At 44.5% G+C, this 26,996-nt stretch overlaps 1 pseudogene; it reads left to right on the top strand.

Moving 5' to 3' along the window:
• The first annotated feature begins 4,834 nt into the window (after window positions 1-4,834).
• Window positions 4,835-8,078, top strand: LOC120739298 (annotated as a pseudogene).
• The last annotated feature ends 18,918 nt before the right edge of the window (window positions 8,079-26,996 follow it).

The raw sequence follows: 26,996 nt of genomic DNA, 5'->3' as shown, positions 1-26,996 counted from the left end.
ACAGATCGGGACCAGACCAGAAAAAAAGCGACAAGTGTGACTTGAACGAGATCGGCTGGCATCTGCCGCGCAGCCTGCGTTCATGCCACTGGGGGAGGGGCTATGCTCTCTACCATCCTCTAGCACCAATTCATGGGGAACCTTTTGAATACAAGCGCGCTGATCCACACAGGTGTGCACACGGGTGTTCACTGTTCATAGACATAAACTACACCTCTATTGGTGCTATTTCCAAGCACATTGTGCGCTGTCGGTCCTGCTTGCTAAACAACAACATTAATATTTAGTATTTACTGCTGTTTACACTCAGCTAGGGTTAACGTGATGGTGTTTGTGTTTAGTATGTTGCTCTGTTAGTTTTGCTTGTTTTCTCTTCTTTCTCTTTTTAAGTTTCATTTCTCTCTGTCCCTCTCCCTTCTGTTTTTCTTTCCCTTCATCTTTCTTTCTCCTTCCTGTCCCTCACTCATGTCTGTCCCGTCTGTTTTCTAGTTTTGACCCTTTCACGCATGAATTATGACAACCTCAATCAGGATTTTGTTCTTAAGTGTTTTTATTCATCTGTAGGCATGAAAAAGATTTTTGAACTTCATTTAAACGTGTACTTTTCAAAGAGTTTTTTTTACATGTCCAGTTAGGTGGACAACAGGTTTTGACAGGAGGGACACATCAGTGTCCAGTGTAGAGTTTATGTGCAAGTATACCATCAACACAAATACAAGCCTTTGAATAGCTGTAACTGTAGTGAGCACTGTGTGTGAAAGGGTTAAGTGATCAGTTTAACAGATCAGTGATAAATCTGTGCTGTTGGATCAATAATGAACAGACTGCTGTTAGAAACAACTCTGATTCTGCTGTTTATATCCTGATCAAATAGATGATAAATAGTTTCAGTGCGTAACTCACAGAAAGAAGCAGAACAGTTCACATCAGCTGAAACCTCTGCAGTGTCTTCTTGGCTTCGTCTCTAAATTTTAAAGTATTTTAAAGGAAACTCCTTTAAATTGTCCTCGCAGCCAAGTTTGTTTCCAGTTAATTCCTCCATATAAAGAAGAAGGAATGACTTGTGTTTATCAAGGATCTTCCTGTTATTCCACGTTTGTTGGAGAGAAGTTATGCTTATAAGTTTCCATGTGTAACAGTCGCAATAGTGTGGTGTCTCTTTAAGACGACTTAATGTTTTGTGATGTCACAAGCATGCGCCCTGCCCTCTGTTGTATGAACACTGCTGGCTTCATGTAGGATAAGACAGCAGCCGTTCAGCTGGGCCTTGTTGGTGAGGAGTGTTTATTAAAGGACGAGCACTGTGGGATTCCCAGCACCAGTGTGCTCGGGAGTTTTTGACTGTCCTGCTGTCTGCCGCCTCCTCTCAACCACTGAATACACATGTCAGAAAAGCTTGCTCATGAAAACTGTTTCCTCTTCCTACTTTTCACAATAAAAGTCCTGCACAGTGACTGCTGTACTCTGGTTACTTGATATGTGACTGTTGTGGTTATATCAGTTTGGTATCAGATTTCTTTTTTCCTAATACATTAAGGATAATATACTCTCTTTCCTCTGTTCCCAACTGTGGTAGAAAGCACAGCTTAGCCTTAGCAAATGTTCAAAGAAAAGTCGTCACTTCCTGATGTCTGCTTCACTGATAAATATTGTCACACTGGGGTTTTTGCAAATGATATCAGTGAGCACTGTGTGGCAGCTGGAGTCAGACAACTGAAGCTCCCACAATCAAGACCACAAACAGCTTTCAAAGGAGATTTGAAGCTTTTCTGGCAGCAAGCTTCATGATTTATGGGACTGTAACTGGAACAGAATCTAGCTGATCACCAATGGTGAGCTGGCATGGAATTATTTTTATGACACTTTCATCAAAATGATAAATAAGCATGCCCCCATGCTCAGATTTAGAGTGAAATGCAGAAACAATCCTTGGTTTTCTCCTCAGCTATGCAGTCTCCTTAAAAACAGGGATGCTGCTCAGGCCGGAGAAACTAAATCTGGAGCAGATTGGCTGATTTGTGGCAGCTCGGAAATCGTTCAGCCTCCTTCATTAAAAAGGCCAAATCAGAATCCTGTCATTCAAAAACTACTAAACATCTGAATGATCCTAAAAGATTAATAAAATCTTCTCATGGTGACATAACCACCAATGAGTTGCAGCCTTTGCTGTAAAGGAGTTCAGGAGTTCACAGATGAAATGTACCTACAAAGAAAGTAGAATTGATTCAAACTTTACAAGCAGTTCAGCAGGGAGTGGATGTGCTGTTGGGTTGTTGGAGGTACAACACACAAGAAGGCCGATGCAGGTGGATGCAGAGAGAGGCCAGGGCCACGTTCAAACCTGAACACGCTGCACAGTGTTTTGTTCCATTTGTTAGGGATGAATGAAATGCTTCCTTGAAAGGATGTGTGCAGTCACCAGTGGGCGTGGAAGCATGTGCGCCTCATTTGGTGGGTATTGGCGACTGTCAAGCCTTTGAGTCGGCGAGCAGCTGAATAGGGGAATAATGTTGACGCGCCCGCTGTTCAAACGTAAGTCAAAGTTCCAGATTAAAAACTTCTTTATTTGTTATCAAATCCTTAAAATCCAGAAAAACAGTGATCAAAATAAACACTCTAAGCTTGAGCGCTCAGCAAAAGTCGACTTCTCCCATCACCCACTCATTCACAAAAGTTCCCTCGGGACGTGAACAGGTGATGTAGCAATCACTATTACTATTACCGACACCACGTGACCCAAAGCTACGCCTATCCACAACAGTGGGTGTGCAAGAAAAGTCCTCCTGTCACACAGCAATGCCTACATGAATCACACCACTCTGCTTAAATAATAATGTTTAGTGAAGCAGGTGAAGCAAAGGGCTGCTTTTAATAGGCTGGGAGACCCAGGTGTGCTGCTTTAGCTGCTGAGCCTCTCATGCTAGCCTCCATCTATAAGCTGGGATCATAGGAGCACTGCAGTCCTGACTAGATCAAGTATTGTTATTTATGCAGGTGACAAAAGTTTACATTCACAGAGTCATAGGATTGAGCCTCGTTTGAAAAGCAGCTGTTTAATGCAGCTGCTTAGAGTTCACACACAGTAGAAGAATCAGACTTGAGTCACATTTCAAACCACTGGAAAAATACTCAGCAAGTAACAATGAAAACACCACAGACTCAGTATATCCTGTTCAGTCCTGTGTTTGATATGAATGTGCTGTTCAGAGAGGATCTCATGTCCTCTTTTACAAAGCCTTTGTTTCATGATGTTTGTGTATAAATGAATGTAGGTGTGTTTCTAAGTGTGAAGGAGCCCTGGGAGAAAAGACTGAAGCTTGTGCCAAAGAACAAACAGGAAAGAAAGATCAGCATTGATAAAGACGAGCACAGAAGGAGCCCAAGCACGTGTTGCTTTTTCAGATTTCTCTAAAAGTGTGTGTTCATTTGTTCCATCCTTCACAATAAACAACAGCTGACAGACACACATGCACTCTGTGTCACTTCACAGGGGCTGATGAAAGTGGACACAGTAAAGGGAGAGCTGGACCTGCTCTACACATCCTGCACTCTGTTAACAGACTTTATTCTGCAGCATCAACAGATAAAAAATATATGAAAATATAGAAACGTTTAACATTGTGACTGTTCACATTAGTGAAGCTGTTACTTTGCTGCCAGGTGGGAAAAGAAGCCTAAAGCTGAGTCTGATTAAACATCTGCTGCACAAGAGAGTTTCATGGCCCTGCTTTATCCTGTGCTTGCTGACCACCTCGTCCTGAAACCTCTTCATCATCCTCACAGTTGTGTGAAGAAAGAGGGAAGCAGGTGGAAACCATCTGTGCTCCTGTGTTCACTTGTGTGTGTGCGTCTATGGTCATATCTAATGTGTACCTACAGACAAACACAAACACAAACACCTGGCATTGCACAAGAGTCTCTGCTGGAGCAACCTGCAGATGTCAGAGATGTGATTAGAGGGTAAAGTGGACTAGTGAGTGCATCTATGTTGTTGTTGTCTGCTGGGGGACAGCATCAGCTCCAGAGATGCATCAGGATCAGCAAACTAATCTGCAAGGCTGCAAGTGTCACTGAAGGAGTTTGAGTCAGTGAGGGACTCAAACTCTTTATTCTGTGAGCTGAACACAGCTGTCAGCAAAACATCTGTGATGGGACATTTCTTTATTTCATGATCACTTTGTCACTTAGTTCTATGCATGTAGGACAGCATCACATGTGAGTCTCATGCTGCTTCACATCTTTGTTCTACACACACACAGTTGTAAGTTCATGTGGGTAAAACCTTTTATTGAGTCTGTTTGTCATTGACCTGATCGACCTGTAGCACCTACCAGAGGGAAGGGGTGGGGGTGGAGTGAGTGTCCAGGGGGTCCTTGAGGACGACATTGCCAGTATATAAATGTCTCTGAGGGAGGTTAGTGTCGGGCCCAGGGCCGCTCTGCTGCCCTCACCACCCGCTGCAGTTTCCTCTTGTTCTCCACAGCAGCTGAACCACAGTGTGCAGCAGAAGGATCTCCATGGTAGAAGTTCATTAGCAGTTTGTGATTAGCATTCTTACGTAGATCTCCAATTAAAAACCGATGATTGATGCAAAACTCATTTGTTGCTTTGGGTTTGTTACTTTCAGTTTATTGAATATAAACTTTGATGTCATTTCTTCTTCCATTGACCTGAATCCTCACAGTTTATAGAAGGGGCCCTGTTGATGTGGAGAAACATCTGAGCACATGTGATGTACAAGTTAAGAGCATTTGAGCATCTCATGGTGGTTACCTCGGAGACCATCTGTCACTTTGTGTAGAGCCACGCCCACAGTGCACAGAATACATGCGTACGACTAATTTGTCCACCAGGAGGCATCTTGATGCTGTCATCATACACAAAGGCTTTTGTACAAAGTGTTAAACAAACTGCAGCAAGTGTGTTCAAGACTTTTTCCCTGTCTTATTTCTCTTTATTACACATAATCTATGGAAACGTGTGGTTTGATTACTTTGCATGTGTGGATTTGATGGGTTGTTGCCACATCTGGTGAGATTTTCATGTCAACAGCACCTTCTGAAATATATTTCTGTAGAAAATTGGTGACATTGGTGACATTCGTCCAATACCCGCTCTATTCAAACCCCATAACCACAATGGGTAGCAACATCACCACTACATGGCCACAGAGATTTCCAAAGTATGCACCTGTGTGGAACAGGAACATGACACAGAGATGTATTATTTAAATGGTCTGTTGGAAAATACATTCAAAGCATGGATGGAGAGATGTCCCCGTAATCACACACTGGGAAGCTCGACTGCAAAATCTCTTAGTGAAGGACTGAAAACATCTGTGCACAAGCACTTTGTGCCAATGGAAAGATACCCCCATGAGATCCCGAGAGGGGGAGAGGAGGAGGTCTCCAATCAGACGGACTCAAGGTTAACGACCAACGCAATGGAAAGGACTACGAGTAAGACATGTATCTGCGGCAAGCTGTGTAAGAACCAGCGTGGCCTAAAGGTCCATCACACCAGAATGAAATGTTTGGAGCGAGAGAGTGAGGTGCAACGCACAGGCCCTGAACCTGGTGAGATGCAGGAGGAGCCCGGCCCGGAGGCACCCCACAGAGGCCAGTCCCTCCACGCACCGGACTCTTCCAATCCAAGCAGCGTAGTTCCACAACAGCGGATTAAGTGGCCCCCAGCCAGCAGCCGGAGCGAGTGGCAGAAGTTTGATGAGGATGTCAAGCTGTGGCCAAAAGAGATGCTGACAGCAGGCTTAAAACAATGACCACCATCATAGTCAGCTACGCCTCAGAAAGGTTCGGCCTGACCGAGAAGTGTAACAACAAGACCCCTTACACCATGAACCGCAGGGCCATGAAGATTCATCGACAGCGCCAGGAGCTTAGGAGCCTTAAGAAGCAGTTCAAGAACGCTGATGCGGAGGAGAAGCAAGCTTTAGAGGAACTGCATAACATCTTGCGGAAGAAGCTGATTACCCTCCGTAGAGCAGAATGGCACAGGAGGCGGGGAAGAGAGAGAGCCAGGAAACGTGCAGCTTTTATTGCTGATCCCTTTCGCTTTTCCAAACAATTGCTTGGGGTTAAGCGAAGCGGCCAGTTGGAGTGCTCAGCAGAGGAGGTGAATAACTTCCTTCATGAGACCTTGAGTGACCCACTGAGGGAACAAGACTTGGGACCAAACAAAGCTCTCATCAACTCTGCCCCACCATCAGTAGAGTTCAAGTTGACGGAGCCAAGTTTGAAGGAGGTGTGTGAGGTCATCAAGGCAGCCCGATCAGCATCCTCCCCAGGTCCCAGTGGCGTACCCTACCTTGTTTATAAGTGCTGCCCAGAGCTGCTTCGCCACCTGTGGAAGATCTTAAAGGTGATATGGCGGAGAGGGAGAGTTGCTGATCAGTGGAGGTATGCAGAGGGAGTCTGGATTCCTAAAGAGGAGGACTCAAAAAACATAAACCAGTTTCAGAGCATTTCGCTATTGAGCGTGGAGGGGAAGGTGTTTTTTAGCATTGTCTCCCGGAGATTGACCGAGTTTCTCCTTAGAAATAATTACATTGATCCATCAGTTCAGAAGGGGGGATCCCAGGAGTTCCTGGTTGCCTAGAGCACACTGGTGTAGTTACACACCTTATAAGAGAAGCCCATGAGAACAGAGGTGACCTAGCTGTATTGTGGCTGGACCTGACTAATGCGCATGGGTCGATCCCACACAAACTGGTTGAGCATGCTTTACACCTCCACCATGATTACAAGATCCCCAGCAAGATCAAGGACGTGATCCTGGACTATTATGCCAATTTCAGGCTTAGGGTCACTTCTGGGGCAGTATAATAACAGGCTGTACCATCTCAGTTACGCTCTTTGCCCTTGCAATGAACATGGTGGTAAAGGCTGCGGAGGTGGAGTGCAGAGGGCCGCTAACAAGGTCAGGTGTTCATCAGCCCCCTATCAGAGCCTATATGGATGACCTCACCATTACAACATCATCAGTCCCAGGGTGTAGGTGGATCTTGCAAGGTCTTGAGAGACTCATCTCATGGGCAAGGATGAGTTTTAAACCTTCCAAGTCAAGATCGATGGTACTGAAAAAGGGCAAGGTGATATTCCATCCATAACGGAACAACCAGTCAAGAGCTTGGGGAAACTCTTTGACTCCAGCCTGAAAGACTCTACTGCCATTCAGAAGGCAAATGAGGAGCTGGGAGCGTGGCTCATTAAGGTGGATAAGTCCGGCCTGCCTGGAAGATTTAAAGCCTGGATCTACCAGCATTCCATCCTGCCCCGAATCCTGTGGCCCTTGCTTGTCTATACAGTTCCAATAACTACTGTGGAATCCCTTGAAAGGAAGATCAGTGGCTTTCTTCATAAGTGGCTGGGACTTCCCCGCAGTCTCACCAGCGCTGCATTGTATGGCGCAAGCAACAGCTTGCAGTTACCCTTCAGTGGCCTCACAGAAGAGTTCAAGGTGGCTCGCACACCTACAGTAAAGAGATTCTAAAGACTGCAAGGTGGCATCAGCAGGTATTGAGGTAAGGACAGGAAGAAAGTGGAAGGCTGAGAAGGCAGTTGAGGTGGCAGAGTCACGCCTAAGGCAGAAAACACTGGTGAGGGTCTTAGCAACAGGGGGAGCAGGCTTGGGGTACTTCCCAAAGGCCCAGGTCAGCAGGGCACAGGGAAAGGAGAGACACCAGCTACTCCAGGAAGAGGTCCGAGCAGGTGTGGAGGAGGAGCGAGTAAGTAGAGCTGTAGGCCTTAAGCGGCAGGGAGCATGGACAAGGTGGGTCCACATCAGACACCATCACTGCTGCCCTTCACTACTACCTCTCCCACCTGGAAAACAAAGACTCATACATCAGGGTACTTTTGGTTGATTACAGCTCCGCTTTCAATTCTGTGATCCCACACAAACTCACTCACAAGCTGGCAACACTAGACCTGCACCCTCCTCCCTCTGTGACTGGCAACACTCGGCCTGCACCCTCCACCCTCTGTGACTGGCTACACTCGGCCTGCACCCTCCACCCTCTGTGACTGGCAACACTCGGCCTGCACCCTCCTCCCTCTGTGACTGGCTACACTCGGCCTGCACCCTCCACCCTCTGTGACTGGCAACACTCGGCCTGCACCCTCCACCCTCTGTGACTGGCAACACTCGGCCTGCACCCTCCTCCCTCTGTGACTGGCTACACTCGGCCTGCACCCTCCACCCTCTGTGACTGGCAACACTCGGCCTGCACCCTCCACCCTCTGTGACTGGCAACACTCGGCCTGCACCCTCCACCCTCTGTGACTGGCTACACTCGGCCTGCACCCTCCACCCTCTGTGACTGGCTACACTCGGCCTGCACCCTCCTCCCTCTGTGACTGGCAACACTCGGCCTGCACCCTCCACCCTCTGTGACTGGCAACACTCGGCCCGCACGCTCCACCCTCTGTGACTGGCAACACTCGGCCCGCACCCTCCACCCTCTGTGACTGGCTACACTCGGCCTGCACCCTCCACCCTCTGTGACGGGTGTGGAGCAGGGAAATTATTTTACTGCTATTGTTAAATAATCATCATCATTACCATTGCATTAATAATAGAATCTGCAGCATTGATATTGTATTCAGAGGTTTAAACAGTGTGTGTGTTTTAGAAAGAATAAGTTGCAGGCTGACAGGAAGTTGCAGAGAGTTTGCAGAAGTGAAAGCAGAAGTGAAAGCAGAGTCTAAGTTATTCTGAGCAGGTTAGACGAGGCTATTTGAATTACTAGGTTATTCAAATTGTCTGTTATACTTTTATATTCTTTTACTAAGCTCTTAGTAGAGGTTCTTGATTAAAACATTTATTCAACATAGTACATGTAGTTTCAGTTAGGTTATTACACATAAGGATGAGCCTCTGGTCTGGTAAAAGGTCAGAAGTGCAACGGGTGAGATGAGAGGGCATGTGAGGTCAACACACACACACATACATTAGTTAGACTTATTTATAGGTGAGGGGTTAGTCATGTCTGGTTGTAACTGCAAAGTTGTCTCTGTAAAAGAGGAACTGTTTCTTGTTGTTGTCTCTGGAAAGAGGAACAGCGTCTGGCAGGATGTGGGGCTCGTGTTCCAGACGAGACGAAGACAACGTTCTTTTAAACTGTGTTAAAAGTCATTGTGGTTTTGATTTGACGTATGTATGTATTCTGTCTGTGACGTATGAAGGGGCGTCGTTAATTCAAACCCTGATGCTATAAAAATCTGTGTGTGCTTTGATTAAGTTGAAGATCAATTCCTGTCTGCATACAGACTGGTCTTCCCACGCGTGTATTCATTAAAATCAATTGTTTGACCAAGATCTTCTGGACCTGGTTGTTTGTACTCTCCTTCCTCAATTTGTGAACCTTAACATTTGGGGGCTTCGTCCGGTGGTTGAGGAGGGAGAGAATTGGAGGTGTAGACGGAGAAATTCGGTGGTCTGAGGTGGTCGGACGGGCAGACATGAGTGCCAGTGGTCGAAGTGAGTGGGCATAAGCCGGCTTATCCAAAGGCAAGGCACTACCTGTTGAATTATTTCCAAAGTGTGCCAAATTGGACATGATAAAATTTAAGAGGGTGGGCAGGTGCTTCTCCAACAGCATCACCATCAACACAGGAGCACCTCAGGGATGTGTCCTCTCGCCACTGCTCTACTCCCTCTACACTTCAGACTGTGTGGCCACCCATGGCTCCAACACCATTGTGAAGTTTGCTGACGACACAGTGGTGTTGGGTGCCATCTCCAACAACGATGAGGCGGCCTACATGGATGAAGTGAAGAATCTGGCATCGTGGTGCCAGGACAACCACCTCCAGCTGAACGTCAGCAAGACCAAGGAGCTGGTGGTGGACTTCAGAAGGGGTAAGCACAGAGACTACAAGCCCATCATCATCAATGGAGCTCCAGTGGAGAGGGTGCAGTCCTTCAAGTATCTTGGTGTCCACATCTCCTCAGACCTGACATGGGCTGCCCACATTCAGGTCCAGACCAAAAAGGCTAGGCAGCGCCTGTATCACCTACGACAACTGAGGAAGTTCAGGGTCTCTCCAAAGATCCTCAGGATTTTCTATACAGGCGCTGTGGAGAGCATCCTCACACAGAACAGGACATCGTGGTTTGGGAACAGCTGTGTGAAGGACCAAAAAGCTCTCCAGAGAGTGATCCATACAGCAGAACGCTGCTGCAGGATTGCTCTCCCCCCGCTTCAGGACACCTACACCAGGAGATGCCGGACTAGAGCAGCGCAGATACTGAAGGACTCGTCCCATCCTGGCAACAAACTGTTCCAACTTCTGCAATCTGGTAGAAGGTTCCGCATCTTCCGGGCAAGGACAGAGAGACTCAAGAGGAGCTTCTATCCCCAAGCCATCCGTGCCCTAAACACACACACCCGCCCTCTCACATCATCTATAATTGACTGAGACAGGACTCTCTTCCAGACACTAAACCAAGGCACAATGTACATTTCAATTCCTTTAATTTTAAATATGTTTATATTGTCTATCCTGTAAAATAGTCAGTTGTCTATTCATATTAATGTACAGAATTCACCTGCTTGCTGCTACTACTGCACATTCACCCAGTGTATATACTATATGTCTGTATATATATATATATATAATGTTCTTCCTCTACACCCCCCCCCCCCCCCCCCCCAATTTTTGCACATGTCGAGGAGCGTGTCAGGCTACATTTCACTGTGTGTTATACTTGTATAACTATGCATGTGACAAATAAAGAACCTTGAACCTTGAACCTTGAAGTCTACTCACTGAAATTACTGGTGGATGTCTGTTTTGATTTTGATTTTGATGAAAAAATCTCATGAGTTGAAGCAGTTAGAGTCTGCTAAAGCAGTTAGAGTCTGCTAAGAAAAGTTTAAATACCGGGTTGAAATCCCAAAGAAATTGAGTTAGAGTCTCAAGTAGTTTGGTAGGGAATTGGTCATTTTGTTGGTTAGAGTCCAAATTGGTCATAAGAGTGGACCTGAGTGGTCATTTTGTGAGTTGGAGTCTCCATTGACCACTAGGTTGCACTTCCCTCAGTTATACCCTTGTTTTGGGGGATAACTGTTGTATTAAAGTGTTATAAATTATTATAGGACGGCAGTTAGAGTCTGCTAGGAAGCGCAGAGCCCGGAGGTTACGCTCCCTCCTTGTCGTGGACGTGCGACATTGACCTCTCGGCGAAGAGGGTTAGTTCAGTGTGGCTTAACTGTGGGGTACAGGGCATCCTGGAATAAGCTAAGAGTTTGAGTCTCTTTGTCTGCACAGCTGCACTGTGGAGAGCAGCCTGACCAGCTGCATTACTGCATGGTACGGCAGCACTACTGCTATGGAGCGCAAACGCCTGCAGAGAGTGATAACAGAGAGAGACACACCTCTGCCCTCGAGACGAAGGTTCAGAAGTGTGAAATCTAGAACATCCAGACTCAACAACTCCATCTTCCCCACTGCTATCAGACTCCTGAACAGCTGACCGACCTCAAACTGCAGTTTGCACATCAGGTCACTTTGCACACTAAGTTCATTTTGCACATTAAACTCCATGTACATCCATGTACATCGACATCTGCAGACCACACGTGTCTTCAGTTACTTATTTGTACTTATTTGCAGTTATTTATCTTTTTATTTTATTTTTTTTATTATTTTTTATCCTCATTTTTATGTTTTTATTTATTCTTATCTTGTTCTTTTAACCCTTATCTAACTTGGCATTGTGCATGCTCTTTCTTCTGTACATATGACAATAAACGCTTTGAATCTTGAATCTTTGAATCTTGAATCTGTTCACATCTGTATGTTTCAGCTTTGTCCTTCAGTCACAACCTGGTGCATCTTCATCTTAACTTCCTGCTTCTATCGTGGTTAAAGCTGATGAATCCTCTGGAGATCAAACACTGATGGTGTTAATGGAGCTGAGTAAAGTTTGATGGCTTTATTATCCACGCTGTGACACATGGCAGCTGTCAGAGCAGAACACATGAAGTCAGCAGTTGTGTTTAAATTCAGTTTAAATTCAGGGACACGGACCCCTTGTTGATCCTCTACCTAATCACACGAGCCACGGTGTGAGAACGGGTGTGGGTCACAATCAGCCAAGGTTTTGGGTGAAGCCATTGTGAGATCTAGCCCCACGCTATCATGTGATTTCCTGTGATCAAATGGCCCAGGATGTGAGTGGGCGTTAAGGCGTCCGTGTCCCTCTTCAAGCAACTTAAAGACGCTTTTCTTTCCAAGCTCCTTCGACAACATCATTCATAGAACAACTTCCAGCTTCTTTTGCTCGGCTACAGTTTGGATGGATTTGCATTTAAAGATGCAACAAGACTAAAATGGTTAGGGTCAGGAGGTCAAAGGTCAGAGCTCCTGTGGGTCTGAGGGCGGCCTCACGCTGGAGAAGGATGAAGGAGTCTGACCTGAGCCAGTGTTTGACATGAACACATCAGCACTGCTGTCAGTGAGCCTAACGACAGCCGTTAGCATCATTTCAGTGTTTCAGTCATAAAAACACTTCCTGTCACTGTGGTGGTTACAGTGACATCATGCAGTTTGTGCTTTGACCTCCAGAGGGCGAAAAATCAGCACAGACAGAGAGCTCCATTCAAACTTTGCTGCCATCAGGAATAATTCTTCAAATATCATCATCAGTGTTTGAGCAGTTATGATATCAGGGACAATCTAGACATGTGTGACAATACTGAACATGTCACATGACACACCTCAAACATCATGTGATCCACTCTCAGTCTGCACTTTCATTCATGACTTCAACAGGTTGAAATGAGCTTTGAAGAAACATTCAGTGAAATAAATCTTTCATGGATTCATGTGAGCAGCAGATGAACTTTGTACCAACAACATCTTCAATAACAGAGTCTGAATGAAGCTCAGGTGTTGATGCTGCTCCCTGATTGGACGCTTGCTTTCAGCTCTGCTCTCAGTCTTTACTGCACAGGTGAAGGTAGAAAGTGTGACTGGATCTATAGACTGGAAACAGAGAAACATGCTGAACATTTGAAGCTTTGCAGCAGAAATGTTCATGTTACAAATACAGCAGAGCTGATCTGGGATCAGTGTGTTCACACCTGCAGCTACAACAAGGTTTCATGTCTCCACACGTCAGCATGTGAACTTTACTCTGACTCAGTCTGAGCAGTCAGACGGCATATTTTTAAAGTTAACACATCAGCACACAGAGCTGAGCCCCTCCCACCTGTGCTGAGTTTCAGGTGGAGCCCCGCCTCCTTCCCGGAAGCAGCTCACCTGTGTGTCCGTGTTTAGTGTCCAGGTGTGGAGTGGAGCTTGTTGTTGGTGTGTGAAGAAACTGTAAGTTTGCTTTGTTTCCTCCTTTAACAGTTTGTCTTTAGGAACTTTACTGTTTGTTCAGCTCATGTTTGATTTCTTCACACAACAAACTGTGTGTGTTTGTATTTCCGGTCTCTCCATTAAAGTCAGTGTGTAATGTTTCCTGGCTAACATCAGCTGTGTGCAGCTTAGTTCAGCACAAATCTGCCGCTCCATAGTTCACGGTAACGGACTCACAGCTGGACCAACGAGGCCGAGTGTGTCCGCCACTCTGAGCTACGTTCGTGTTTGTGTACTTGTAGTTTGTACTTTGAGTTCAGTCAGAGCCCACAGAGGACGCAGCGTACGTGATGACGTCACAGCCCTTTACCTCCTTTACTGTCACTGTGATTAATATTTACACACGAGACACCTGCAGAGCTCTGACGCTAAGCTAGCCACACAGCATGCTAACACCAAGCTAATGCTAAGCTAACGCTAAGAGTTAAAAAGCTGCTTTTAGTGTGTGATCAGAGTCCAGGACTGAGAGCAGCAGCAGAGCTGATGGATGATGAATTACTGGATGGAAGAAGCTTCTCATTAGCAGTGAATCAGTGTGTGTGCAGTTCTCTGCAAACTCAGCAGGAAGAATTAGTGTGAAGCTTTAACTCTGCTGATCCTCTTTGAATCCTGGATCAGCTGAAAGATTTAAAATGTTGTTCACACGTGTTGGACTGACTGAAGCTTCCAGTCACAGTGACTCAGTGTGTGTCAGTGAATGCATCGTGTGTGCTTCAGGCTCCATCTAGTGGACTGATAGCAGAGCAGCTGATGGCAGCTTCCTCTGCCTCACACTGCTGTCTGACTGCATCCAGCTGACACTGAGATGAAGCAGGAAAGAAGCAGCTGATATTTGGACAGCACACATGATGAAAGGAGGATTTCAGCTGATGTGCACATGAATGATTTGTGTTTCCTCTGCAGGTAGAAAGTGTGTGTGAGCTGATGTGAATTGAGCAGCATGGATCAGTGTGAGGACAGAGAGGAGGGAGTCCCTCCCTCTAAAAGCACTCTGTGTGGGGAACATGAGAGCCAGACCAAAGCTCAGAGGTGAGATGACCATCTCTAACTGTCCATGACTCTTCTCCATGTCACAGCTCAGCACTCACATCATTGCTCCATCATTATTCACAGGAACCGACGTAGACCTCCACCCAGCTCTGTGTCCTTACAGAGTGACCATTCTAAAGATGATGGTATTTACTTTAAATCAGGCGTGTGTCGTCCTGCAGAGAGGTAATGTGTGTGTAAATGTTGTTGTGTGTGTGTGTGAATAAATCCTCCATCATGTTTAATGTCAGCTCTGTTTCACACACATGTTCATATGTGCAGCGCTGTGTGTTGGAGTGTTTCCACAAACACAGCAGATACTCAGAGATGATTTTTAGGAAGAGGACATGTTCTCAAACTCTCTGTCCTGAAACTCTTCACTCAGTCTGATCCCCACTTCCTGCTCCTCAGCAGTGCTGCTGTTTTCATCACCCAGGACAGAAATGAACTGAACTGTTGTTTCCTCATCAGCTTCTTTCTGTCTGCTGAATCTGTAGTGAATCAAAGTGAAACGTGTGAACATGCAGCTGCTAATGATCCAGTTTGTTAGATGAACGTGTGAATGTTGCAGTGTGCTGTTAAACAGCAACTGTGACGTGTCCTGATCTGACAGTAGATCATGTTTGTGTTCTTGGTCACATGACACAGGTCAGCTGTTCACACAGAGTTCAGCTTTATAGGCTGGACCAGTTTGGAATAATACTGGGAGTAATGGTTCTTATATGGAGCTTTTCTCCTCTGAGCAGTTTGATACTCGCCTCATTCACACATTTATACGAGTGTGTTTCCTCTTTTCCTGTGAGTTTATATATCAATGATATCACACCGTTAGTCGCTCACACACTTTCATTGATCTCACCTTCAGTGTCACACAGACAGGATCTGATGAGCTTCTTGTTCCTATAATGAAGTGACTGATAAAGAAAGCTCGATCCAGCTGCTGATGGCAGCAGCGATCCAGCTGCTGTTGGCAGCGGCCATCCAGCTGCTGATGTTGGCAGCGGCCATCCAGCTGCTGATGGCGTCAGCGGCCATCCAGCTGCTGATGGCGTCAGCGGCCATCCAGCTGCTGATGACGGCAGCGGCCATCCAGCTGCTGTTGGCGGCAGCGGCCATCCAGCTGCTGTTGGCGGCAGCGGCCATCCAGCTGCTGATGGCGGCAGCGGCGATCCAGCTGCTGATGGCGGCAGCGGCCATCCAGCTGCTGATGGCGGCAGCGGCGATCCAGCTGCTGATGGCGGCAGCGGCGATCCAGCTGCTGGCGGCGGCAGGCCGACCTCAGTGATGAATCTGCAGACAGCTGGATCACTGTGACAGATCAGGAGGAGTGCAGGATTCATCCAGAGGAGTTACTACACCTCACTGACTGTGCTGATCTCACAGTGACAGCAAGTTTGTTCCACAGTGTTGATGCTGAAACAGTGAAACACAGTCCTGTGTTTGAGCCCTGACCTTTGACCCTGTAACAGTCATTTTGTTGAGTCTGTGTTTCCACAAGCCCTGCTAGTTTAGAGACTTATTCCTCATGAAGAACGAAAAACACGACAGAAAATCTTCAACTCGCTAACGAGGGTCTTTGGTCAGAACCAGGCTGTGGATCGGTTTTAAACGGTTAAAAGTGTTTACGGGAATTTTTAACGGTTCTTTCAGAAGCACATACGTCAGACACAGGGAAGCAGCAACACTGACTGAACACAGCTTTTAGAGGCTAAATTCACATTTTAATAATGAAAGTGGCTTCGTGTGTGTGTCCATGGTTCCTCCACAGAGTGGAGCAGCAGAGCTCAGAGGGTCCCAGTGGTCAGTCTGCCCAGCAGCATCAAACACAGCTGGACTCCATATTTATGGTCTGTACATGTACAACAACTACTTTATTATTAATAATAATGCATTTATTTATAGGTCCCTTTCAGAACACCAAGGACTCTGTGGACTAAACGACCAAAAGAAAACAAACTTTGAAACCAGACGGTGCAAATGTGATCACAGGGAAACGTTTTAAACATCGAGGCTTTAAACAGAAACCAAAGTGAAACAGTTTGTAGTCGAGATCAGTGGGAATGAAGCTGAATAACTGTTTCTTCAAAAACTTTGTAAATGACAAATATGATGGAAATTAGCAGCATTAGCACTTACTAATGATGTGAGTCGACACTCGGCTGTATTGAGACGACCACATTAGGTGGTCCTCAACTGTAATGGAAACCAGTGGATCCAGTCCAGTAGTGGTGACCTGTGGTGAGTCGACCTGAGCAGCTACTAATGGAAACAGGGCCATAGATGTGTTTGTGCTTAATAACAGTGAATCACAGGATTTTTACATTACAGTTAAAATCTCATGTTGTTTGTTAAAGTGTGCAGTTCAGGGTGTGTTACTAAAACTGTGGTTTGCTCACTTTCCAAAGACCCAGCCCCCATAAAAAGCACCCAATCAGCTTCTAAGAGTTACACACCCACACATATCTATCAGGTTAACTCTGGTCTAACACACTTGGATTTAGCTTGAAGAAGGTTCCTGTACGAGGACTGAAAATGATTTAAAAAGCAGCCAATGTCCAAAGAACAACTTTGACACACCTTCATAAAACCTGCAGAGCTCTTAAAAAAGAAAAACTAGCTGAAAGTCAGGCTGCTCTTATGAAAAGTACAGAGAAATGATGGGTCGCTCAACACTGCACAATATAAGAGTTTAAATAAATCTGAAGAATAAGTCAAGGTCCTACAATCATACTGATAAAGTCATCTACAGCTAACTATCCAAGTGGATTTGTTTAAGACAGCTCCATCTGCTGGTGGCCCTCTGCAGGTGCATGAAAGGGGCGTGTTTATAGTGAAAGTAGTAGTAGAGGAAGTAAACCCCACGGGAAGGCAGGAAGGACTCTCAGCGGCTTCCAGCTCATATTCAGACATTTGACTTCTCACTGAAAGCAGCAAGTTTGAGTGTCTGTACCTTAGTTAGAAGAGATAACATGGTCATAGTAATCAGAGTTGATTGAGCAATGCTGTCCTTGTAATGTAGTTTATGATTTTTATGGACAAGTCCAGTTTTTCTGTAGAGCCTCTCAAGTTGGTGACAGCAGCAGTCAAAGTTCACGTGTAAACCAGAGCAGGAAATCAGGTCCAAATGTGTTGTTCACAGTGAGTGGGATCATCATTGGCTGCTATGTTAACCTCCTGCAGCAGGATGTCTTTGGTCAGAGAATGGATAGATCACTAAGTCATTGTTGAGTTTAGGGAGACAGTAGACAGTTGCAGTAGGTTCAGCCAGTTGACACACAGTAGATAAAATAACTGAAGGCAGGAGCAGACGCCTGTATGACTTTCCACCTCTCACATAGATTATTGTCCCTGGGCAGCGCCACAGGGCTGGTAGATGTAAACAAAGCTGGAGGAGAGGATTTATTCATCTGAGAAAAGTCACAGAGTTGTGTCTTGATGCTCAATCATCCAGGTACGTAAATCCCAAAAAAGTTGATTCTGTTCATCTGGATGTTTTCAGTGGGAGAAACGTTTCATCATCATCAGGTGACTTCTTCAGTCTCAGCTGACTGCAGGTTTCAATCTCATAAACAGGACATTTGTATGACTGAAACCAGCCCACTGAAGGAACAATGGGCTGGGAGGTCAGTTCATTGATCATTGGTACGCATATTGTCAGGACCATTGATCAATGGTTGTTGATCAATGGTCATGAGTCCAGTTGACAGAGAGCTGGGGAATGGCTGCAATCACAGCATTGTAAGATGGTGACAGATGTACCCTTAGGCCCCTCCTCCATTCAGAGATGGTCTTTCCCTTTTCATGTAAATGGCCTCCTTGACTCCGCCCTCAAACCAGCGTTCACATTTCCTCAGGACCTTCTTGATGTGATGTTCTTCTGCTTCCCTGGCTGCTGTGTCAGTGGGGATGATGTTTGTTCTGTGTTGTTGTGTCCTGATGACGCCCAGTTTGTGCCCCAGTGGATGATGAGAGTCAAACCTTAAATACTGATCTGTATGCGTAAACAGAGTGAACCTTTAAGACCAGCTGTCTGTACGATCAACTCAGTCACCTGAAACATCTCCAAGTTTCTGGCTTTGACTCTCAACCCGTTGGTAGTTCAGCTCTGAACACCAGTGAAATGTTTCTCCCACTGAAATCGCTGCATTCATATGAACAGAATCAATGTTTTGGGATCATGGAGTTGTGGACAAAGTCTCAGTTAATCAGATAAAGTCAAACCTATAATTGGTAAAGAGTTCGTGGATGATATGCCCCTTGATGGTAAAGAAGTGGATGTTGTGTGGACTAAAGTTCAGAGTGGTGGGTCATTCATAAAGTATTCTGTTCCAGCTGCTGGAGGACAACATCATCACTTTTGTGAAGAACGAGCTGAAGAAGATCCAGAAGGCTCTGAATCCAAATAAGCCCCAGTGCTTGGAGTTTCAGAGGGAGGATGATGAGCAGAGGAGAAACAGCAGAGAGGCATTTGTGAAGATCACAGTGGACTTCCTGAGGAGAATGAAGCAGGAGGAGCTGGCTGACCGTCTGCAGAGACGTAAGAGGATTTATCTAAAGATTTAAGCTGCTGGATAAATGAGAGACTTGTGACACCAGTGTGTTCAGTCATTTCTCAGTGGGTCAGAAAATGTCATCAGCATTTTGAAAAATATGATTGTTGAAGTTGTATTTTTGTTATTATTATTCAGAACTTCCAGCTGCTGTTTGTCATCGTGACCTTAAGTCTAAGCTGAAGAAGAAGTTCCAGTGTGTGTTTGAGGGCATCGCTAAAGCAGGAAACCCAACCCTCCTGAATCAGATCTACACAGAGCTCTACATCACAGAGGGAGGGACTGCAGAGGTCAATGATGAACATGAGGTCAGACAGATTGAAACAGCATCCAGGAAACCAGACAGACCAGAAACAACCATCAGACAAGAAGACATCTTTAAAGCCTCACCTGGAAGAGATGAACCAATCAGAACAGTGCTGACAAAGGGAGTGGCTGGCATTGGGAAAACAGTCTTAACACAGAAATACAGCCTGGACTGGGCTGAAGACAAAGCCAACCAGGACATCCAGTTCATATTTCCATTCACTTTCAGAGAGCTGAATGTGCTGAAAGAGGAAGAGTTCAGCTTGGTGGGACTTGTTCATCACTTCTTTACTGAAACCAAAGAAGCAGGAATCTGCAGCTTTGAAGACTTCCAGGTTGTGTTCATCTTTGATGGTCTGGATGAGTGTCGACTTCCTCTGGACTTCCACAAAACTACAATCCTAACTGACCCTAGAAAGTCCACCTCAGTGGATGTGCTGCTGATAAACCTCATCAGGGGGAAACTGCTTCCCTCTGCTCGCCTCTGGATAACCACACGACCTGCAGCAGCCAATCAGATCCCTCCTGACTGTGTTGGCATGGTGACAGAGGTCAGAGGGTTCACTGACCCACAGAAGGAGGAGTACTTCAGGAAGAGATTCAGAGATGAGGAGCAGGCCAGCAGGATCATCTCCCACATCAAGACATCACGAAGCCTCCACATCATGTGCCACATCCCAGTCTTCTGCTGGATCACTGCTACAGTTCTGGAGGATGTGCTGGAAACCAGAGAGGGAGGACAGCTGCCCAACACCCTGACTGAGATGTACATCCACTTCCTGGTGGTTCAGGCCAAAGTGAAGAAGGTCAAGTATGATGGAGGAGCTGAGACAGATCCACACTGGAGTCCAGAGAGCAGGAAGATGATGGAGTCTCTGGGAAAACTGGCTTTTGATCAGCTGCAGAAAGGAAACCTGATCTTCTATGAATCAGACCTGACAGAGTGTGGCATCGATATCAGAGCAGCCTCAGTGTACTCAGGAGTGTTCACACAGATCTTTAAAGAGGAGAGAGGACTGTACCAGGACAAGGTGTTCTGCTTCATCCATCTGAGTGTTCAGGAGTTTCTGGCTGCTCTTCATGTCCATCTGACCTTCATCAACTCTGGACTCAATCTGATGGAACAACAACAAACAACCTCCAAGAAATCTAAATTATTTAACAAACTAAAACTTCAATCTCTCCACCAGAGTGCTGTGAACAAGGCCTTACAGAGTCCAAATGGACACCTGGACTTGTTCCTCCGCTTCCTCCTGGGTCTTTCACTGCAGACCAATCAGACTCTCCTACGAGGTCTGCTGACACAGACAGGAAGTAGCTCACAGACCAATCAGGAAACAGTCCAGTACATCAAGAAGAAGCTCAGTGAGAATCTGTCTGCAGAGAAAAGCATCAATCTGATCCACTGTCTGAATGAACTGAATGATCGTTCTCTAGTGGAGGAGATCCAACAGTCCCTGAGATCAGGAAGTCTCTCCACAGATGAACTGTCTCCTGCTCAGTGGTCAGCTCTGGTCTTCATCTTACTGTCATCAGAAGAAGATCTGGATGTGTTTGACCTGCAGAAATACTCTGCTTCAGAGGAGGCTCTTCTGAGGCTGCTGCCAGTGGTCAAAGCCTCCAACAAAGCTCTGTGAGTAAACATGTGATCAGGCTTTTATTTATAACATAAACAGTGTAATGTGTGATGGACCCTTAAAAACTTAAACATATTTATTTGAATGGTCATCAGCACTAAATACAGTATATTATAGTTAATGTTTGATAGCAGCAGTAAATGTCAGAGTGTCTTAGACATATATGGACTTCAGCTTTAATCAAAGTCATATCCAGAATCATCCTGTAAGTAAACTTTATACAGCAGCTTTCACAGGTGAAAAACCACAAAGTGCTTTACAGTAGAAACAGGCAATAAAAACACAAGATAAAAACATTAAACAGCAAACACTGAACACCATACGGCCTAAAACTAGTTAAAGGCCACTCTGAATACTAGAGTCTGAATAAATGAGTTAGATGGACCAGTAACAGCCTTTGACTGGAAGATCTCAGATGTGAGAAGAGCTGTAGGATTGTAGAAAGTCAGAATATAGACTGGGACTTAAAGTAAGGACTAAAACTTTAAATAAAGCCTAAAATGAACTGGTTACCAGTGTGAAGAGTTTAAACTGGAGTAATGTCCAGTCTAATGTGCTGGTTAAAAGCCTGGCAGCATCATTCTGTACTGACTGAAGACGTTCAAATTCCTTTAATTTTAAATATGTTTATATTGTCTATCCTGTAAAATAGTCAGATGTCTATTCATATTAATGTACAGAATTCACCTGCTTGCTGCTACTACTGCACATTCACCCAGTGTATATACTATATGTGCATGTATGTATATATATATATATAATGTTCTTCATCTACACCCCCCCCCCAATTTTTGCACATGTCGAGGAGCGTGTCAGGCTACATTTCACTGTGTGTTATACTTGTATAACTATGCATGTGACAAATAATAAAGAACCTTGAACCTTGAACAAAGACTGTGATGGAGCCATAGGTGATCAACTCCCTCATTCCTCCTCTGGTCTTATTGCTCAGCTGAAGAGGAGTTCACTTCTATATGTTACAATCAGCACCACCAGTACAGCTCCAAGGATCTGCAGCTGCTGGCAGATTCAATCATGCATGCTTGATTGTTTTTCAGTCTCTCAGGTCAGATGAAGTCATATTCTTTATGAATTAGCACAAGAAGTCAATAAAAATTCAAAGCAAATCAAGATGAGCGTTTATTCTTGTTTTAATAAATATATGAGCGAGAGGGACCTTTTTGGTCTAAAGTTATAATCATCTGCCACATTTCTAATCTCTTTACCACGTGGACTTTTAAAATATTTTCTGTTCCCCCAGACTGAGTCTCTGTAACTTGTCAGAGAGTTCATTTAACTTGTCATTTGATAACAGTTTGTTATTAAATTACAGTTTTTCAAATTGTGTTTTTATTTTGTTTTTTTAGCCTGAGTGTCCCTGACCTCTCAGACAGAGGCTGTGAAGCTCTGTCCTCAGTTCTCAGCTCCCAGTCCTCTACACTGAGAGAGCTGGACTTAAGTAACAACAACCTGCAGGATCCAGCAGTGAGGTATCTTTCTGCAGGACTGAGAAGTCCACACTGTAAACTGAACACTCTGAGGTGAGATCAAGTTATGTTGTGCTTTTCATCAATTGACAGAATTAACCAATAATAATCCATTAAATGGGAAAAAAGTCAGTTAAACTTCTGTAATAGTTTTATGATAATTTAATGAGCAGAGAGTTATTGATCAATATGTCAGCTACTTTGGTGCTAATGCACTGCCCGGCACATGGAGCCCAATTGGCATTTGCAATAGAATACCAGAATTGATTGACCATTGTCAGTTAACAAATGTCAGCGTCATCCATTTGTTGACTAAATCTAATAACTCTTTAGTGCACCCTCATTGCAACTTAACAACAGTGTTTGTTTAATGTTTATCTGTCATTTTTCAGACTGAGTCACTGTAAGCTCTCAGAGAAAGGCTATGAAGCTCTGTCCTCAGCTCTCAGCTCCCAGTCCTCTAGTCTGAGACAGCTGGACCTGAGTAACTCTGACCTGCAGGATTCAGGAGTGAAGCTTCTGTCTGCTGGAGTGAAGAGTCCACACTGTAAAATGGAAACTCTCAGGTCAGGATTTAAAATTTTCCATTGATGATCACGTTAAACCTGATTTCTATTACTGCATGAACACGAAATTGACTTTTAAAAAAGTCTTAATGTAGAAATTAGTGTCTGGGGTTTTTAGTGATATTTGTTCACTTTCTGTCTTTCATTTGCAATGAAATGTCCCATCTGCTCCTGAGTCCAAAATCTTTATTTTAGCAATGCTTCATCCACCAAACCTTCTAGTTCGATTCCTGTATTCTGAAGGTTTTTTAGAGCTGTTTGTTCAGATATCAGAATTTGATTTTCAGAAACATTTAGTAATAAAAATATGATCAATTGATTATTTCTGACTGAAAAGATGAAATATACAGGGAGTGCAGAATTATTAGGCAAATGAGTATTTTGTCCACATCATCCTCTTCATGCATGTTGTCTTACTCCAAGCTGTATAGGCTCGAAAGCCTACTACCAATTAAGCATATTAGGTGATGTGCATCTCTGTAATGAGAAGGGGTGTGGTCTAATGACATCAACACCCTATATCAGGTGTGCATAATTATTAGGCAACGTCCTTTCCTTTGGCAAAATGGGTCAAAAGAAGGACTTGACAGGCTCAGAAAAGTCAAAAATAGTGAGATATCTTGCAGAGGGATGCAGCAGTCTCAAAATTGCAAAGCTTCTGAAGCGTGATCATCGAACAATCAAGCGTTTCATTCAAAATAGTCAACAGGGTCGCAAGAAGCGTGTGGAAAAACCAAGGCGCAAAATAACTGCCCATGAACTGAGAAAAGTCAAGCGTGCAGCTGCCAAGATGCCACTTGCCACCAGTTTGGCCATATTTCAGAGCTGCAACATCACTGGAGTGCCCAAAAGCACAAGGTGTGCAATACTCAGAGACATGGCCAAGGTAAGAAAGGCTGAAAGACGACCACCACTGAACAAGACACACAAGCTGAAACGTCAAGACTGGGCCAAGAAATATCTCAAGACTGGTTTTTCTAAGGTTTTATGGACTGATGAAATGAGAGTGAGTCTTGATGGGCCAGATGGATGGGCCCGTGGCTGGATTGGTAAAGGGCAGAGAGCTCCAGTCCCACTCAGACGCCAGCAAGGTGGAGGTGGAGTACTGGTTTGGGCTGGTATCATCAAAGATGAGCTTGTGGGGCCTTTTCGGGTTGAGGATGGAGTCAAGCTCAACTCCCAGTCCTACTGCCAGTTTCTGGAAGACACCTTCTTCAAGCAGTGGTACAGGAAGAAGTCTGCATCCTTCAAGAAAAACATGATTTTCATGCAGGACAATGCTCCATCACACGCGTCCAAGTACTCCACAGCGTGGCTGGCAAGAAAGGGTATAAAAGAAGAAAAACTAATGACATGGCCTCCTTGTTCACCTGATCTGAACCCCATTGAGAACCTGTGGTCCATCATCAAATGTGAGATTTACAAGGAGGGAAAACAGTACACCTCTCTGAACAGTGTCTGGGAGGCTGTGGTTGCTGCTGCACGCAATGTTGATGGTGAACAGATCAAAACACTGACAGAATCCATGGATGGCAGGCTTTTGAGTGTCCTTGCAAAGAAAGGTGGCTATATTGGTCGCTGATTTGTTTTTGTTTTGTTTTTGAATGTCAGAAATGTATATTTGTGAATGTGGAGATATTATATTGGTTTCACTGGTAAAAACAAATAATTGAAATGGGTATATATTTGTTTTTTGTTAAGTTGCCTAATAATTATGCACAGTAATAGTCACCTGCACACACAGATATCCCCCTAAAATAGCTAAAACTAAAAACAAACTAAAAACTACTTCCAAAAACATTCAGCTTTGATATTAATGAGTTTTTTGGGTTCATTGAGAACATGGTTGTTGTTCAATAATAAAATTATTCCTCAAAAATACAACTTGCCTAATAATTCTGCACTCCCTGTATATTTGGTCATAGTGATATGACTCATTGCCTCACTTAAACATAAAATGTAAACAAAAATTCAAAACAATAGATTAATACAAAACAGAGTTTGACTGTTGAGCTTAAAGTGAGCTTGAATGTTATTCACTTCCTGTTTTATTTTGGTAGTTATCGTCTCTGGTTTTTACCCCGACATTGTCTACATTAGTTTCAGCTGTAGAAGGTTTTATTGACTGTTTGATTTGTCACTTTATTTAACTATAATTGTTGACTTATAAACTATTGCTTAAAATGTATTTTCATTAAAATACCAAATAATTTATTACTTTATCATCTAATTAGATTATAATTCTGTAAATAAGAGCGATAGTGTGGCCTGTGTGGGTTGTCTTCAGGTTCTCTGCTTCCTCCCACAGTCCAAAAACATGCATGCTGGGTTAACTGGAGATGTGTGATTGTGAGCATAAATGTTTGTCTGTCTAGCTCTGTTTCTACCTTGCTACATCACCGTGGTTACTGATGCTGAACCAATAACCTGGTCTGGACCAGGTTATGTTCAGAGTTTTTGTTTAAAATCAGCTGAAGTGCCTCGTTTTCACTGATTCTTTCATTTACAGAAAGCTTTAAGTGAGATATAGATTCAGTCATATGTTACTAATATTACTTTTAACCTGAGTAGCGAAAGTCCGCGGTGATCTGAAAATGATGTGCCGGGAGTTGTGCCGTTCTCTGCGGCTTCAGTGACCCTCGAGCTCTCGACTAGCTATCGAGTTGGTGGGTAACAGACGTCTCCGAAAACGTCGAAGCACTTTTGCAAATATGCGATATCTTGATAAACCGAGCAGATATTGGAAGTTTACACACCCACATTTTCGCCTGAAAATATGTTAAAAGTTTATTTTGTGACCCAGGAAGATTAATAGAGTAATTTTAAAACTTAAATGCGGTCGCCATTACTGGAAACTGGAGTTTGGCTGGGCCGCACTATGAATTCTGGGATATGGTGGGCAACGAAGGACACACCCGACCCATCCTTCAAATTCGGGGAAAAGGAGGACGCATTTGTCGGCTGCATTCGGAGGAATTTGGACAGCCTTCGGTGCGTCGCTGTGACGTAATCGGTCTACAAATGTGTCCTCAGGAGGACGCAGCCCATGAATTTGTACACACCGAGCCTGCGTGCTGGTAGCACCTTAGCCACAGCTCGGGTGTGGAGGAGAAGCTGAAAAAGAAGGTTTTCTAGTTTGTAAGGAGGAAAAAACTGAGAGGACTAAGTGAAAGAGAGGCTGGAGAGTAACACAGAGCAGCAATGAATGCTGCTCACACAGTTTAGACAGTTTAGCATCAAATGTTCGAGTGAGTTAGCTCCCAGCTAAGTAGCAGAGCAGCTAACTAGCAGAGCAGCAAACTAGCAGAGCAGCTAACTAGCAGAGCAGCAAACTAGCAGAGCAGCTAACTGCACCCACAAGCTGCGACTGCGTCTTTCTAACAAGAGCGTCAGACACTCAGACTGGTTTTCTTTGTGGATGATGATGTATTCTCACACTGATCCTTCATGATGATGCTGCCATCCACCCACTGCTCCTAGTGTTGCCAACTCCTCAGTAAGGAAAATCGCTATTGGCTGTCCTAAAAGTCGCTGGAAGTCGCTAAATGATGTCATCGCCTAATTTGGATAAATGGTCATGCTAATGTAATTGTAACGTACGTTGTAGGAGAGAAAAATAACATCGTGGAAGAGACATAGCGTGAGTAAAAAACGTCCTGGAATGCATTTAAATAAATAAATCATAGTTCTGTCTGTAACTATTACAACACTCTCACCACATTTGTTAACAATTCTCTCAACAAATGTGTTTTTCCTCGTTCTTTGTTATCCAGCTGAGACTTTGGGTATAAATGTGTCATAAACAGGATAAAGCAGTGTAGGTTCAGTGTAATCAAACCTCAGACTGAGTTCACAATCATCACCTGTCCCTGATACCACATCAGCACCAGAACCATGATGTGTTTACTCACATTTAAAAAGGTGGAGGTCAGTGTGAATGGACTGTTGTCATTGGTCTGAATGTGCCTCTATAAACATGTGCTCTTCATTATTGATGTTTTCCTAATGAACAGAAAATGAGACTTAACAAAAT

This window comes from Simochromis diagramma, unplaced genomic scaffold (genome assembly GCF_900408965.1).
Source record: "Simochromis diagramma unplaced genomic scaffold, fSimDia1.1 OVJJ01000069.1, whole genome shotgun sequence".
In the NCBI taxonomy this organism is placed as follows: domain Eukaryota; kingdom Metazoa; phylum Chordata; class Actinopteri; order Cichliformes; family Cichlidae; genus Simochromis; species Simochromis diagramma.
Note: the sequence above shows the minus strand (reverse complement) of the source record. Positions and strands in the feature narration are given on the sequence as shown.